Genomic DNA, 12,240 nt, shown 5'->3' with positions numbered 1-12,240 from the left:
TATTTTCAAAACTAAAAGAAAAGCTTAAATCTACAATATAACTTTGAAAATTTTAGTTAAAAATCTTATTTTCAACAAATAAAAAAAATGTTTAACCTGTTGAGTTTAAATAAAACTTTTTTTTTCACAAAATAGTTGAAGCAATAAATTAGTTAAATTTTCAAGAAACAAAAAAAACATATTTTCAAACTGTTGATTTAAAAATAGACGAATTTTGAACAAAATAGTTAAATCAATCCAATAGATAAATTTTCCATAAATAATAATAGTTTTCTACCCAAGTAGACAATTTTCAAGAACAAAGTTAATTTTTAATCAAGAACGATAAATTTTTAACTAAATTATTTAATTTTCAACTAAAAAAGGTCAATTTTTCATCAAAAACTAAATCGTTAAATTTTAATTTCAAGAACTAAATTTTAAGACATAAAAAGAGAATTTTCAACCAGTTGAGTTCAATTAAAAAATATGAAGTATTAAAAAAATAGTGGAACTGTCAACAAAAATAGCAAAACTTATTTTTGAATTTTCAAATTAAAAAGACGAAATTTCGACAATAATAAATTAAATTTTGAACCAGAAAATTAATTTGACATAATAGTTGGATTTTTAACCATAAAGGATGAATTAGAAAATATTAATTTTCTATTTAAAATTTAAATTTCCAGTCAAAAATGGAATAGTTATATTTCAGTAACTAAAATTAACTCCCAACAAAAAAATGGATTTTTAGCACAAAATTTGAATTTTCAAACAAAGAGATGAATTTCCCAATAGAAGTATTAAATCTTCAACACAAAAAATTAAATTTCAAGAAAAGTGTTTAGCATTCAACCAAATAGATGAATCTTCAACTGAAAAAGATGAACTTTTGACTAAAAATGTAATAGCTGCATTTTCAGACAAAAAATTAATTTTTAACAAACAAAATTTTTTAAGAAAATGATTAAGTTCTCAAATAAATATGTGAATTCTAAACCAAATAGTTTAATTTTCTACTGAGGAAATTGCATTTTTAAATCATTAGTTTCTAACAAAAGAGTTCATTTTTCATTCAGTAGTTTCATTTTATATTAAAGCAATATTGAATTTTCAAGACAAATAAAAAGAATTTTCTACAAAATGTTCAGTTTTTAACCAAAAGTAATTTACGACAAAATATTTACAGTTTTCAAGAAAAGGGATGAATTTTGAAACAAGAAGATTAATTTTCCACCAAAAAATACAAATTTTCAACAAAATATATACATTTTCTACCCGAAAAGTTTAACTTTCATTTAAAAATATCAATTCTCAACGTAAAATGGAATAGTTATCTTTTTCAGTAAAAAAATTCATTTTTAGCAACAACGAAAAAACGAGTGTTTAGCAAAATACTAAATTTTCAACTAAAAAGGATAAAATTTGAACCAAGAATGGAATATTTAAATTAACCGTTATTAAAATTTTTTTTTAACAAACATGAAACAAATTTGCAACCAAATCCTTTAACTTTTAACCAAAGAGATAAATCTTTAAAAAAAATTTTTTACAAAAAGTAGTTCAATTTTCAATTAAGTGGTTGAATTTTTGACCAAAAAGAATGACTTACTGGCACAAAATAGTTGCATTTTCAATAAAATAATATAAATTCTTAATCAACGAAAAATTCATTTTTAAATAACAAACAGATGCACTTATGTAAAAAACGACGAATTTGTTAACCCAAAAGTATGAATTTTGAACAAAAAAGTTAATTTTAGACGAAATAGTAGAATTTTCAACCATATAGCTGATTTTAAAAAATTTTTAATCTATTTAAATTATCTGAAAAAAAGAAATAAATTTTCAACGGAAAATGTAATAAAAAAAGTTTTATTTTTAACCTTTTTAACCTTTTTTTTAACTTTTAACTAAGTAGTTCAGTTTTCAATCAAAAGGATTAATTGTAGATTAAGAATTTAACATTCTGTATTTTAACTAAACAAATTTTTATTTTAAATAAAAAATAGTAGATTCAATAAAAAAAGTGTTAACAAAAAATTTGGATGGTCACCCAATACAGTATTATTTATTACCAAATCGTTGCATTTTTTAACTATAAAGGAGGAAACTCTCCTGGAATTTAAACAAAGATTTTACTATCTTAATGCCCTTTAAAATCCTTGCAAAGTTTCAAAATTTTATTTCAAAATCTTAAAAAATAATTTTCTTTTAAAATTCTGAATATCTTTAAAAATTATTTGAGTTTTTCCTAACATTTTTGAAAAATGTTAAAAATTTAAAAACATTTCCTTAAAATTTTTCAAATTTTTTTTTTCATCACCTTAAAAAAGAATTTCAAATGTCATTTTTAAAAATAAGAGTTCACTTAAAACTTTCACAGGAATCTTTAAAAAAAGATTTCTTTTCTTTAAACCTTTCAAAATTCTTCAAGTTTTTCGAAATTTAAATTAACATTATCCACTCTCTTTTTCGAAATATTTTGACATCTTCAAAACTTAAAATTAATTTTGCAAAATAAAGAGTCATCAAATATTATTCCATGAATCTTAAGAATTTTTGTCTCATCACAATGCCTTTCAAAATCCTTAAAAAGTTTGAACATTGTATTTCAAAGTCTTCAAAAATCTAAATTTTTATTTTTTTCAAATCTTCTGAAAATTAACTAGTAATTATCGAATTAAAAAAAATCTTAAAATCTTCCAGCCTCTTTTTCGAAATATTTTTAGTTCTTAAAAACTTAAAATTAATATTTCAAAATAACCCCCAAATAATTAAAAAATTTCTCGAAAATCTTATTGTGTGTACCGATAATTTTTTGGTGACCGGTACCGAATTTTATAAATATTTTCATATTATTGTTAAATATTGAGGATGTGTACTGCTATAATAATATACAATAAAATATTAATTACAAAAAAACACCGTCTCGATGGCTTCCTCTTCATTATGTTCTGACAACTGAAACCAAAACATCGTGCATGGCTATATAATTTCGGCGGATGTCCGAGATACATGTTAATTTCGTCATGGTCATCAACTGCAAAATCAAAGAGGGTTTTATTTTTCAAATCAGATATAACAGTACTGATTTATTCTAGATGATAACAATCTTTTTTCAATTTTTATGTAGCTTTAATTTATGTACATACGTTTCAATTTAGTTACACTATGTCAGAAAAATTCGTGTTCCATTCTTCATTTAAATTTGAAAAAAATTCTCAAATGCAAAAAACATTTTTTTCTGCGCGAAAGGGACACTTTTTAGAATTTTTAAATTTAATTTATTTATGAAAATTTGCATTGTTGTGTTTTACCAAATATTATCAAACGTATATTAGTATTAGAAATATATCTGGGAAAACCTCAAATTTGCGATACTTTTTCACAAAAACTGCTTATAACAATGCTTATTGTTCAGTTTTTAATTATTTTTGTTATTTAATTTCATTCATGCATTGATACGCAGCAGCATAAGCGGAAAGAAAATTTTTTTTACATATAATTACACTTTTTACCCATTTGTTTACCAAAATTTTTTTATAACAATCAAATGGATCAATAAGCAAATTATTTATATTTTTTGAGTCTCCAAAAACTGATTTAAGTAGCATTTTCTACCAAATAGTTGAATTTTTTATCCAAATATACGGATCCCATTCCACGAAATAGTTGCAGTTTGAAAAAAAAAACAATTAAATTTTTTTTTAAGTTGAATTTTTAACAAAATAATTAAATTTTCAAAAAAAAATATACATATTTTTTAACCAAGAAGTTCCACTTATAGTAGTATAGAAAAGCGAGCACGATGTCACTTACCGACCGAGCAAGGTTCTCTTCCATACTAAGTTATCGACTGCTGGTGGTTATCTAGTGTTGGCAACTTAACATGGAATAGAACCTTCCTTGGCCGATAAGTGGTGTTGTCCTTGTATTGCTATACTACTAATTTTACCCAAGTAATTGAATTTTTTAATTAAAAAGGATCTACTTTAATCAAAATGATGTAACTTTCAACCTTAGAGATGAATTTTGAATGCAAAAAGTAATAGCTTATATATTTAAACCAAAATACATCTTTATTTTGAAACAAAAACAATTTAATTTAACCGAAATTATTTTTCCTCGAAATAGTTAAATCTTTAACCTTTAAAATTAATTTTTGGCAAAATAGATCAACTTTCAATCAATTAGTGGAATTTCCGCCCGAAAAAGTTTCCTTTTCAACAAAAATGTTTGAATTTTCAAGAAATAATTGAATTTTCACAAAAAGAAGATTTTTAACAAAATTGTTGAATTATAAGTATAAAAGAAGATTTTTCTCTAAAGCAGTTGAATTTTCAACAGAAAAGATAATGTTCAACAAAATAGTTAAATTTTCTATTAAATAATATAATTTTTAACCCAAATGACGAATTTTTATCATAACAATTGAATTTTCAAACAAAAATATTAAATTGGCAAAAACAGATCAATTTAAAAAAGAATTTTTTTTAACCAATCAGTTTAATTAATCTTCCACTAAAAAAGATCAGTTCTAATCAAAAATGGAATATTTGAACTTTAAGTTTGAAAAATTAATTTTTAACAAAAAAAAAATAAATATGGAACAGTTTAATATTCAGTTAAAAAATTATTTTTAACCAAAGAAAAAAATTGAAATAAAGTAGTTAAATTTTTAACCAATAAAATAAATTGTTAAAAAAAATAATTTAACTTGCAACCAATTAGTTGAATTTTTAACATAAAAATTTTTAGTTTTCAACGATACATGAAGTATTTGACATTTCAACCAAAAAAGATTTTAGTTTTAAGGGAAAAATAGTTGAAATCAACAAAAAATGTAATGGCTGATATTGGTTTAATTATATAATTATTTAATAATTTTCCATAAAACCGTTATATTTTCAACCCAAAATTATGAATTTTTAAGAATAAAGGTAATATCCAACAAAAATATTTCTATCTTGCACTAAAAAATATCCAATTTGAACAAAAAGTTTGATAGTTAAATTAAAAATTTTATTAAAAAAAAAGAATTTTCAACCAAGAAGAATAATTTTTTACAAAAAATACGAATTTATAAGAAAATACATACATTTTCAACTAAGTTCTTTCAGACAAAAAAAAAATAAATGAATTCCCGATAAGAATTAAAAAACAGTAAAAAGGTGAAATCAAAATTTGTTTATGTTTTAAAATCAGAGGGCGTTTTTAATTTTACCTTTAATTATTATTTTAAATATTAAATAAAGACTTATTCAAGTTTCAAATATAGTTTTTCCACTATTTATTATAAGAGCTCTCGATTTAAAATTATTGAATAATTAATTTATTAATTCATTCATTAATTTCTTTAATAGGAATCAAAATTAAAGTTGCCCACTAATTAAAAAATATTTTTTTTGTCTTCACTCATCCTTTTTAATCCCGTTTTTTGTTTGGTTATCAGAGAAGTTTCGGCAGAATTGTTCAGATTTTTTAATTTGTATTTTACGATGCGTTATTAAAAAAAAAACTGATTAAAGTTTTGAGTATAATTATTTCATTATTTATTCTAAAGCATTTCAATATAAAATTAATTATTAATTAATTATTATTATTTTAATTATCTGTTGAATACATCATTATAAATTATGCATAATATAAATAGTGGTATCATTATAACGGAATAAAAACCTTGAATGAACAAGATTTTTTTTAGTTTACTGGGTATGTAGGTAAGAGTTTACGAGCGCTTTCCATGTACCTGTATTACATAATATTTATACTCATTTAATATTCAAGAAAGCAGCCTTTGCCCCAATTCTTATTCCACTCATTTCTACTTCAAAACAATTTATAATTAAATTTTTAAAAATAGTTCATGTACAATTTTAAAAATAAACATTTATATAATAATTAAAAATGAAAGGAATAAATTCGAAAGGTTGCATTTTGAATATTGAATTTTTAAATTTTAGTTCTCCTTTCAAGCTTTGGGATCACAATACTATTGATTCGTTTTGACTTTTTAAATGTTACTATTTTTTGAAAATTTTCGCAAATGACAAACAAAATTTTTAAACTTTAAAAAAAAATTTCTGTAAGATTTGGAAAGAATTGTCATAAGGTTTCAAAGCTATTGAAGTTTACTTCAAAAAATTCCGAAGAAGTTCAGAAAATTTCAAAAATTTTGAGATATTTTAAGGAGTTTTATCTAATTTTATAAGTTTTAGCATTCCTATTCCCCTCTTTTCGACTTTTTTAATGAATTATTTTTCTGTTTTTTTTTCTAGGAAATTCCCTTTTGTTTTATTTTTCACTTGAATACGAACGTAATTAATGAAACCTAATTAATTTTTGGTTGAAAATTAAATTTTTTAACTGAAAAAATCATATTTTTGTTGTTGAAAATTTAACTATTTAGTTAAGTGTTGAAGTCTTTTGCTACAAAATTTTTGTTGTGTTGTTGAAGATTCATTATTTAGGGGAAAAAATGTTTTATTTAGTTCAAAATTCAACTATAATTTGTCAGAAATTCGTCTTTTTTTTGTTAGGAATTAATATTCTTTAAACTGAAAATGTAACTACAATTTTTAGGTAAAAATAGATATTTATAAGTTGGAAATTCAAATACTTGATTAAAAGTCCCAGAATTTTGTTGGGAATTTATCTTTTTGGTAAAAATTAATGTTTTTGGTTGAAAATTCACTTACTTCGTTTAAAATGATTTTTTAAATTAATATTTTCGGATTAAAAATTGAACTGTTTGGTTAAAAATTTAGCTATTTTATTGATGATTCGTCATTTATAGTGGAATCAACTGTTTTTTATTTCAAATTAAAATCTTCTGTTAAAAAAGCAATATTACATGCTTCATTAAGAATTTATCTTTTTTGTTTAAAAAATCAAATACTTTGTTTAAAATTGAACTGCTCTGTAAAAATAATTATTTTTGGCTTAAAATTCATCGTTTTAGTCTTAACTTCAACTTTTTGGTTGAAAATATAACTGTTTCGTTGAAAAAAACTCTTCTTCTTTGGTTGAATAATTAACTATTTTGTAAATTAACTTTTTTGAGAATTGATATTTCCAGGTTAAACATAAAACTGTATTGTAGAACAATTTTGAAAAATTTTATTTTGTATAAAAAATTTATTTATAAAATAATATTTTTTGTTTGAAAATTTAGCTGCTTTGTAGATAATTCTTTTAGAAACCAAAATGAAAGATCAAGTTCGTTCATTAGCTATTTTGGATGAAAAGTCAAAAAGTTAGAATATTTTTTACATATTTGAGATCTTTTTTTTCGAGAATAAAAAATTCTATGTATGGATATGAAAAAAATCGAGAGAATTAAAACGTTACTGTTTAAAAGCCCGACAAGATGATCGTAACAAATTTTTAAACTTAAAAAAAAATCGAAAATTCTAATTTTGATCCCGCAAAAAATAACGAAAAATTCAAAATTCCATTTTGCGATAACTATGTAAGATATTAATAAAAACGAATGAACTAAAATTATTCACACAGTAAAAATCTACAAATTTGTTATACGTCACTTTTTTTTAGTACATGTAGTTTTTATTTTATTCGTAAAAAACGTCATTAAAAAAAAAATTAATTTTTGGACAGAAGACACACGCCATGGAAAAAATCAATAGACAAACACTGTTCCACCAAAAACTACCTGCAAATTTGTTGTAAACTCTTTTTATAAAAATAAATTAAAAATGAAAAAATAAAATTACCTAATACCTAAATTTCTGTTTAAAAATTCATCTTTTCTTTTGTTGAAATTTCGTCTTTTTAGGTGGACAATTAATCTTCTTTTTTGAAAAATCATCTGTTTATTTGAGGATTTAACTATTTTCTTGAGAAATTTTATTTTGTTGAATTCGATTGGTTCAAAATTCGTTTTTTTTTGTTGTTGAAAAATAATTTCTAAAATGAAATATCTAAGTATTGCATTTCCTGTCAAAAACTGACATTTTAAAATAAAAATGTGTAATTTTGTATTGGAAATTCGTTCGTTATATTAGAAGTAATCTTTTTCGGTTGAAGAAAAATTAATTATTTTGTTAAAATTTAATTATTTTGTTCGAAAATTCAACATTTTGTGCAAAATTCGTCCTTTTAAACTGAAAATTCACAAAAAAATTGTTGCACTATAAGAAATATTTCAACAAGGTAATAAGTAAAAATATGCAATTAAACGATTTTTTTATCCCAAATTATTGTTAACATGAATTTTCAATAAGATTAATCAAATTATTCAATACATTTCTTATAACAAAATTGGAAAAAATGTTTAATTTGCTACAATTGCTTTTGAAGATTGCAAACTTTTTTGTTCACTTTGCTATCAATATTAAAAATTAAGCGTTGCACTGTAAAAAATTTTTAATTGATATTAATAAAATAATTAATTAAAGTTGCTATCAAAAAATTTGAAAAAGTGTTTAATTCATTACAATTTTTTTTAATGATCGGAATTTTTTTTGTTCAATTTGAGAATAATTAAAAAATATGTGTTGCACTATAAAAAAGTTAAAATTTAAACGAGGAATAATGAGTAAAATATATAATTAAACTGTTCTATAAATGCAAATTATGGGTAACAAGAATTTTCAATAATATGAGCGGAAGATTTTATTAAAGATGTTATCCAAAAATTAAAAAACAGTATTATTTTAAAAAGGTATGGGTCACAAATACACTTTTTTATTCTACAACTTTTTATGAATAATTATTTATTCTATAAATCCTATTCTTTATAATATGAAGCGTTAGAAATATTCGACATATTTGTAAAAATATGTATTTATAATATAAATAACTTGTTAAAATGTCTTATAATGAAATAAAGTACAGCCCACAAATATTGACCGATTTGGACAAAAAAATTGAGAAAAAGACGATAGTATTTCTAAGAAAGATTTCGAGTCTGAATTTTGAATTCGGTTTTCAATTTTTTTATAAATAAACAAACATGAAAAAATTGCCTTTTTTCTATTTGACGTTCCCAGTGCTTGTTAATAATTTGAAAATTGTTGAAATAACCTAAGTTATATAGAGTAACATTAGTTTAAAATGTTCTAATATTAGACAATAAACAACATTTTGTATAAACAAATTATTTGTTAAAAAAATATTTTCTACGATTTTCCACAATTATACGCTTTTTCAAGTTATATTGCAAGAAATTTGAATGAAAACAATATTATATTTCAAACAATTTCTCTCAAGATTATAATTGTTGATATTATAAACAAATTTTATGAGCAAATGTAGTAATCACTCATTTTTTGACAGAAAAATTCGTATTTTTCAATCTCAATTTTTTAAAAATTTGAAACTTTATGATAATTTTAGCAAAATTCATCATTTTTTGAGCAAATTTGTGATTTTCTTAAACAAATTTAATAAACAAATGCATTATTTAGGCATCTGTCGACGGAAATTTTTTTTTCGATTTCAAACCTGTAATTGGGAATTTTGTAATAAATTCAGCAACATTCATCATGAGTTAATAAATTTGGTGACTTTTTAAAACAAATTTAACAAACGAATTCATTGTTCGGGCATCTGTGGGCGGAAAAATTAGTTTTTTTTATGTCAGTCATTTTAATTAGGAACTTTATGATGATTTCAGCGAAATTCATAATTGTTTGATAAATTTTATATTTTTTGAAAAGAAATTTAATAAACAAATGAATTATTCGGGCATCTATCGACGATAAAAATATTTTTTCCGATATCAGTCTTGTTAATTGGGAAATTATTGATAATTGCCGCAACATTAAAAATAAGTTGATAAATTTGATGATTTCTTCAAAGAAATTCAATAAAGAATGCATTATTTGCATTATTTATCAACTAAGTGTGATTGTTGATGACATTTCCATTAAGTTCCGAATTAAAAGGACTGATAACGAAAAAAAGAATGTTTCCGTCAAAAAATGCCCCAATAATGCACTTGTTTATTAAATTTGTTTTGAAAAATCATAAAATTGATTGAATTTCTTGCAATATAACTTGAAAAAACGTATAATTATGGAAAATCGTAGAAAACATCTTTTAAACAAATAATTTGTTTCTAAATTTTTTATTGTTTATTGTCTAATATTACTCTATGCATTTTAGGCGATTTCAAACATTTTCCTGTTATTGGCGAGCACCGAGAAAGTCAAATAGATCAAATGGCCATTTTTTCGTCATATTACCTAATATTACCCAATTTAATTAATCTAATACTTTAATTTTCTAACAAATTCTTGAATTAAAAAAAAAAAAGACTAATTTTCTACCAAAATAGATTAATTCTTATCAAAAAATATAATAGTTGAAATAACAAACAAACAATGTTTCAATTACAAATTAAACATGACATGATTTTTTAACAAAATAAGATGTTTTATTAAAAAAGTAAACATATTTAAACCAAATTGTTAAATTTTCTACCATAATAATATCATTTTCAACAAAACAGTTGCATTTTTGCTTAAAAAAGTGTAATTTATATTTAAAATGACCAATTTTTGAACCAAATAGACGAATTTTCAACAAAATAGATGAAATATTAATCAAAAAAATTTTTTCATTCAATAAAATTTTTTAACCAAATAATCAAATTTGTAACCAAAAAATTATTGAAATTGTTTCAATACTTTTTTCAATTTATTTATTAACTTAAATTAAGATGAATTCTAAATCAAAATTTACTACCAAACTGTTGAATTTGCAAGTAAATCAATAATATTAATCTATAATATTAAATTTTGATGCACAGTTACTATTTTTATCAAAAAAATAAATTTATGAGTTACTATTGAATTACTTACCTAAGCAGTTGGCAAAATTTGAGGTTAAAATTAGAGGTTTCAATAAACTACTTAAACTACGTTTTTAGAATAAATAATCAATTAAGCAGTAATCACAATCCATTCTTTTTAATATATTCTCTAATTATGAGTAAATTTTGCCATTTTATTTTGAAAAACCCCATTGGATTTTCCTTGCACTAGTATTAGCTTCTTTGATGTCTCACCCCGTGTATAAATCTTAATGGGGTATGGTGGAGGGCCTGGTGGGATTTTCCTATTTTTTTTAGGGTCCGCATGGGGCAAATTGTTAGGGGCCGTACTAGTTTGGTTACGCAAAGTTGTTAGGGGCCATCAAAGGAAATTTGTTTAGGCCCAGAACAAGAATCCTTATTATTTTCCAATTAATGTTAGATGCCCTCGTTAGGGCCCCAATAGGGCCTTTTGTGCAAGTAAATGCCGTTCTTGTTTTTTTCATTGACAAAATATGTCCGATATAGCTCGAGAATTTTTTCTAAACATTAAAACATCTTCTAGATTATATTTGAAGTAAAAATTATTTTCTGTAATTTTTGAATGTTTGAAATTGTTTCAATGATTTTGGAAAAATTTGTAATAATAATAATTGGAAAAAAACATAGTACAGTTTTATTGTGATAAAGTTTTTAGACTCTGTCAATAAATAATACATCTCAAAAATGTATTTGAGTCTGAAAATTTAATATTATTGTAAAGTGGCGTATTTATTTATAGGTTAGGTCCAGAATTTTGAATTTATATACACTATTCTATGAAATCGATACTTCCAGGTATCTGTAAAGTTGATAGTGATAAAAAAATACAATTTATCTATCGAAAGAAATTATGATTACTGTTTTAAGATAATAAAAATATATAAAAAAGGATTTTCGTAAACAAATTTTCAAGCCTCATCACATACTTTAAAAATTGGTTTTCTTTTCTCTTTATGAAAATAATTGAATAAAATCATTTTAGATAATTCGCACAAATAATATACAATTCATATGATTAAAGTTGAATAAATATAAGCATCCTTATTATTTTACATGTGACACGCGTGTGAAACAATGACCTAACCTACAAACGTCATTCACAACGTTATTTTTTTGCTAATCTGCTAAAAGGTTTATTTTAATCTGAGTACTTACCGCTATCAATTTGAGACGAGAACAAGAATTCAGTCAAATTTCACTATTTCCAAAAATAGTCTAAAATTTTCAAAAGCATGCACAGTTAGAACGAATGAGTTCAGGCCGGGCATAAGTCGAGCATTTCATACCTCTAATTTTCCGCGTGAAATGTTAGCATGTCAGATTTTTCAATTATTTTTTTTTTTGTATTAAAAAACATTTTTTTTGATCATGTAAATTATTTAGGGCCTAAAGCGATCCTGCCTAGGGCCACAATAGGGGGCTTATTATGGAAGTCATCT

The sequence above is a fragment of the Belonocnema kinseyi genome, chromosome 3, assembly GCF_010883055.1.
Source record: "Belonocnema kinseyi isolate 2016_QV_RU_SX_M_011 chromosome 3, B_treatae_v1, whole genome shotgun sequence".
Classification (NCBI taxonomy): Eukaryota; Metazoa; Arthropoda; class Insecta; order Hymenoptera; family Cynipidae; genus Belonocnema; species Belonocnema kinseyi.
Note: the sequence above shows the minus strand (reverse complement) of the source record.